The sequence below is a fragment of the Platalea leucorodia genome (assembly GCF_965183815.1).
Source record: "Platalea leucorodia genome assembly, chromosome: 2".
NCBI lineage: Eukaryota > Metazoa > Chordata > Aves > Pelecaniformes > Threskiornithidae > Platalea > Platalea leucorodia.
In genome coordinates, this window is record NC_138824.1 from 28520632 (window position 1) to 28527279 (window position 6648).

The following is a 6648-nucleotide window of genomic DNA, read 5'->3' on the forward strand; positions in this document are numbered from 1 at the left end:
TCCTGGGAAGCAGCTGACTTGAAAGCAATCTCAGAGTGTGTACTAATAAAGAAGATGTTTGCTGGAAGAGTATGTAGCTGTGCTTACATTTTTCCCAAAGGACCATACCCCTGAGGAGCCAGAATTTTTCCTTTTTTCCCCAGGATATCATTAAAGAATGTTTCATCTTCTTCCTTAATTTCTCACCTCTTCCTCCTTCCAATTCCCCACTGGGATGTTTCCCAGTTTCACAGAGCTGCATGCAGTTTCCTTTGGAAACTATTAGTACCAATTTCAGGTCCTAGCCTTGACTTGAAAGAGATGGGGAATAGTCTCTCTTTCATGAACACTTTTCAGGCTCATAAAAAAATGGGGCAAGATCTGAGCTGATTAGGTATTTGCAGCATCAGTACACCAGAAGGCTGGGTAATCGAAAAAGAGATGGGCAGATTGATTGCTATTATACATGATATGTCAGCATTTGTTATGATCAGCAAGTAAAATGTTGACATTATTGAACAGGAATGATATTAGAGATGGCTTGGTTTCTCTGCTCAGCTTTGAATTGCCTGTCCAAATGGAAAGGGTCAAATAAAAGGAGGCTATAAGTGGCTTTTTAAAGAACTAAACTGCTAATAACAAGTGATTTATTACATAGATAAGGCAGCATTAATTGCATAGGTCTGAGGAAGCTTTTGTCATCTTTTTCCCATCTCTACTTCAGAGAAGATATCCATCCACCCAGCTAGCCTCAATCAGCCTAGAAGGCATTATTCCTCCCAAGGCTAGGCATAGCTAGCTAAAATTGAAATTACCATGAAAAGGGAGTTTTGAGGTGGGCCAAGAGAGGCTGTCCAGGGTAGATGTCAGAGAGCTTGAAACACAGGAGACCAGGGGGTTGCAGGGATGGCTTCAGTGTGATGCAGAGATACCAGAGTTAACTTTAAAGGGCTTAGTGGACACTTATAACAGGCAGTCTAGAAATGGAAATAGCTATCTGTATCGAAGATAACTAGTGTGGTGTCAGCTCAGGGCCTTGTAGGGCATCACACTCTGCAGAGCACAGACACTACAGGCTCTATGAGCCACTTCCCCTTGTCAGAGGTGAGCTTAGAGAGGCCCAGAGCAGCACACATGTAAGCAAACTGATATGGATTTAAACTTCACTTTAAATGCTTTGAGGAAAAAATAAGTAATGTGTCGTTTTGAAGACACGGGCTCTATGTTTCCACAGACTGTCACAGGTTCTTGAAGGAAAGGTCTTTGAAGGAAAGGACTGTGTAAATTAGTAAGTAAGTCCTTTATTTTTTTTTTATTTTTGGAGTTTGACAACTACCAAAAAAAAAAAAGTGTGTGTTTTTTTCAGACTTGATTCTGAAATGCTGGGCCAAACCAATTTGGGGAGATATATTCAAAAACTGGAACTACTTATTGGAAGCTGGCTTTTCAACTTTTTTTTTCAACTTTTAAAAATAAAAGCAAAGGACTAAATTCAAAAAGAATTTAGCTGTCATGCATAAACAAATGTGGAGGTCATAGTGGCTGTCAATAGTGATGAAGAGAAAAAGGCCAGAACTGATTCTTATCACTAAAGTCTAGTGGCACCAATTGGCCTCAGTCCACACTGTTTATGGTTAGCCCTTTCTGTAGCAGATTTGTCTTGGAGAGAGACCATTAGAGATATTCAAAAGAAAGCCAGGGAGCAAGATAACTATTTAACATTGTGGACGATCAGGGTTCAGGCTCTTTCCCTGGTCTTCTTTTATTTGGCAGTATAGATGTAGCCACCATTGCTACCTTGCTTCCAGTTGAAGCCTTATATTCAATATGCTTGCCTGGGCTATATGTAAATTATTTTGCTAATTGCTTGAGAGCAAGGATTGGATATATCCTAGTTATTCCCAAAGTACCCCAAATCCCTATTGTGAGGTAAACCATTCTCAGTCTTTCCTATTGAGGGTGCTCCTTTTTTGCATTGCAGACTTAGATATTTATTGGGAAAAAAAAAAAAAAAAGGAAACTACATTGTGACCCAATGGGGAAAGCAAAATGTTGAGAAGCAGGAGTTCTTGGTAGCAAGACCTACTTAGACTCAGGCACAAGAAAGAATTGCACTTGGATCTTCAGGCAAAGATCTTGAACATGGGACTATAAAAAACAGACCTGGAAATGGCTAGAACAGGTCTTCTAATAATTCCAAAATGTTGAGGAGGGGTTGTTTTGGTTTGGTTTTGGGGTTTTTTTGATAATTCATTCTGGATTCCTTGGTGATTTCACCTCAGTTTAAAAAGAGTTTAAAAACTAAAATGGCTTTGTTTCAGTGGTTAGATAATTCATTCTGTTCCCTCTTCTTTCCCACTACATATTGCCCAGCCTTTTTGCAAGATCCAGAACCCTGGTGGCCTGCAGTTTTCCACTTTAAAATACAGGGACAGGGCTGTAGCCAAGATCTTGCTCCAGGCAGAGGAAAATATGTGATTGCCCTGTAAGAAATGGAAGACCCTAAAGGAAAGACCCTACATACACATGTATGGGAGCAGCTATTCCAGAAAATGATATATCCAGGTTTACTGCAGGTACAGCTCTGCCAGCATGGTTGCAAAATCATCAGGATGAAAAGGACTTGAAGAAGCTATCTGGTCCTTTCTTCACTTGAGGGTGATGTCATCCATAGGTACCTCTTTCCTGGTGCTCAAAGCCTTCTATAAACTTAAAGATAGCACCTATTGCACAACTTCAAACAGCAAATGCTTAAGCTTTGAAAAGCTAAATGTTTAGGTGGGCTTTGGAGCAGATGCCTCCCTTAAAGTGTACATGTTTATGTCGATACGATTCAAGTAATTGTCAAAGTATTTTGGGAACATCTTCAGGACATTTGTCAAAGTAGGGCCCATTTAGGTGGCAATAACAGGAGATAGATAGTCCCTAAGTGTTTCAACAATCTCACCTCTGTTTCTATCTCTGGCTAGGAAGCAGAGATGCAAAAAAATGTGTGTAAATGAGAGAAATAAAACAAAACATTTGGGGTTTTACCACAGGTACGCGAGCTTGGTTACACTTTCAAAGACATATGAATTTCCCATGGTGTCAGAGCCAGCTGATTCTTTTCTAATTTGTCTCAAAAATAGGCAGCTACTAAATTATAATGAAGAAAGGAAAACTAAGATGATTATTTCTTTTTATGTTCCTTTATATACACATATACATTTATGTGTATGTGCACATAGATACATGCACACATACGGAAGGGACCTGGGCTATTCTATAAAGTGCATTAGCACACATAATAGCAAGAGCAGTTATTTGGTTTAGCGCACAGATGTACAGAAACTTTCTCCAGCTTCACTGCAGGTAATCAGTCAAAAAGTAAATGTATGGCAGGTGTACTGATATGGTAGATCATAAGGGTATTGTAAGAGCTGCTGTAGCGTTTCAGAATAGTGTTTCAGGCATGAAATAACCTTAGTCTAATTTATCCATATGCTTCCAAGCATAACTGAGTATAGCAGCTCTGAAAAACTGCATTTCTTGGAACCAAGGATCTTCCTGGGAACTATGAAATAAATAATGTTCAGACTGTTGATCAGATTTACAGTTAAATGACTTCTATGGGTTATTCCACAACACCAGTCACAAAATTATCTGCAGAAAGACAGAAAGACAGGAGTCTTTGGACAGTTAATATTTATTAATTTTTTCTATTGATATCTATCCCTGAGGAAAAAAAAATGTTTATGATCGCTTTTGTTCTGTATTAACTATGCTATTGCGTTGGCTCCTTGGAACACCAGGACACTGGAATAAAGACAGTCCTAGCTGCTGTCTAGTTTCTCCTTGTTTCTTATGTGTTTTTGTGTTTTTTTTTTAACAGCAGACACTCACAGTTTTACTCAACATGATGCAGTACACACAGTCAAGTGACTTTCAGTGATCCACTGTATTGCATACCAAGCTGCACGTGTCTGAAAGGCATGTAAAGAGAGAACATCCAAAGGCTAAGATAGGCCACTTTAATGCACAGAGGTGATCCTATACATACCGCTACTCCTGCAAATGAATTATGAAAGAAGCAGTCAAGTTGACTTCCTTCCTTCTCATGCCTACTTATTCAAAGAAGAGATTCTGCACAGAGCTTGGCTGTGTCTAGTACTACATTTGCAGTGCAAGTAAAACCATAGAGAGAAACCAAACTTTCACTGGTAAGTTAAGAAACACTTTCGTTATCTAAGTTGGCATGTATATTTCTGTAGTAGGTGATTAAACATAGCTTCAGCTGATACTAACATGCACATCAGAGGAGAAGTACCTTTTGCTCTGTCTTGAAAACCTGGGAAACAAAAGTTTGAGACAGACAAGGACAAGCCATCTCCCTGATATGATTGGTGCTAGTGGTTTATCTGCTTCTAAAGGCAGCCTGCTATCTGTAACCAAGCCTGGTTCTCCTCTTTTTGTATGAGCTTATTAGGCTGTAATATTTTTGTCTGCTTTATTTTTTGAAAAGGTTGCTTTCTTAAAATAATTAGGAAAGAGGGAATTAGAGGGGAGTCAACTGCTTCCCAGTTTGAGCTTGTATAGTCATTCCTGAGTCAAGTCCAAAGGAAATGTCTAATTGCTACGGGACCTTACTAGTTTCTGGTTAAGTTTCTCATGACTGTGGACCACAGAACTCCCCCTTACACCTCTGCAGGACACCAGAAGGTGTGTACATACTGTACCAACAAATAGTCTTGATTATAACTGGTCAAAGGTAGACACCAAATTGCTGCTCACTGCAGGGAGGACAATCACCAATGTGGGAATTTCCAGCCTGGAAATTCTTTACTCTTGATATGCCTGTCTTTGCTTCATTACTCCCCCCTGCCCCCTGGGCCTGGAAAGTATATTATATGTAGTAAAACTTGGATTCCAAGTCTAAATGGCATTTGATACCATACGGATATTTCGTACTAGCATATAACAGTTTGTTTCATTTAATTTACTCCCTGTAGGTAGCACAGAATTATCATGTAGAACCAGCCTACATCTCAAACAGGACTCAGGATAGTATATGATGTCTGTATGCAATGTTTCAGCAGATGGTGCAAGAAATCTTCATAGCGGATAACTTGAGAATAATGGACACAGGCAGTTTGGTCTCAAGCTTTAGTTGGTTTGTGTACTTACACAGAGATTTCAGCTAAAAGCAAAATCTGCAGGTGAAGGTGTAGCTCAATCTGAAGGTGATGGTGTCATTTAAAGAGGGAACTCAGTCATTAAGGAACAGCTTCCTTCTGTCCGATCTTTTTCCTTGTTCTTATATTTAAGCTGATCTGTCTCCACCTACCATAAAATCCAGATTAATTATTATTTTGAGCTAGTACATATACTCTGTCTACTCGAATTTGGTGGCAATCCTTGTTTTCATAAACTCATCATTTTACAAGAAATGTCTTTTTTGGATGATATTTTTTCTAATCACAGAACTTTGAGTGTATAGTTTGAAATGGAGTAGGGATAGGCAGAAATTATTCAGTAAAATAGTTCCTCTTCAGAAACAGCCATTCATCTCTGATGTTCATTTCATTCTCTCCACCTGGAGCAGTTCCACTTTCTGTAAATAAAGAAAGAAGTAATATTTACTAGGTTAGAAAGCAGCTGTCTCTAGAACCTGGAGGTTGGGGCACACATATGGGTTGAGGGAAATGTCCCTATGTCAGTGAATATTTAATTGGTTATGCAAAGTGAAATAAGTCCAAAACACAACAGGAGTCCCTCTGCAGGATGGGAAAAAATCCAAAACAGGAAAACATTAATGAGGTACGAAATCTGCTTTCTACATTCCTTGCAATACGACTGTTCTCTAATGGCTTTTGAAGCTCACAGATGCTTATAAAAATAGCCACTTTCTGAACTTGGAACCTGAAAAGATCTTATTTTAGATATAATGGTTGCTTTAGAAGTGGTAAGTTACACACATGCAAAAAGGATGTACTTCACAGTGTGTTTTCTATTTCCATCTCCTAACATTGTGAGCTGGAATAAAAGGTAAACATGACCACTTGAACAGTTTGAAACGCTGCAGCTTGCTTCAGGCCTCTCCAGTCTACCACAGTCTTTATATTTATTGTTATCGCCACTTGAATGCAACTACTAGATAGTACACTAAAGCCATCTTCTGTTCACCTTAGGTGTATGAATTGCAAAATGTAGTGTCGAGGGAACAATGCACAATCTGAGATTGCAAGTCGAGAGCTCCTACAAGGAAGACTGCAGGACTTCACTGCCCAATGCTATCTTGAGAGTGGGAGGACAAAGTTATCGGTGAAGCTTTCTGCCTTGCAAAAATATGTTACCTTGATGGTACTCAGTGGTGGAGGTTTTACTCTCGACAGGAAGAAATGGCATGTTGTGCTTCCCAGGAAAACTGCTCCCTCTCAGACTATCCTACCTACAAAAAGGCTTTCTGCTCAAAATGGCGTCTGAGGGTTTCTACGGAACACTATGGCAGTCTGGAGTAATAGTATCTCTGGCTGCCAGGTTAAATTTAGGCACATGGTGTTACTACAAGATTTTTCAAACTGTTAGCCCTGTAATGTGGCATGAAGGCTACTGTCAGGCTGGATTCCTTCCCACTTGTACCTAATTACCCATAGCAGAGGCTCTACAGCGAGCTGTCCTGCATGTCTGAGA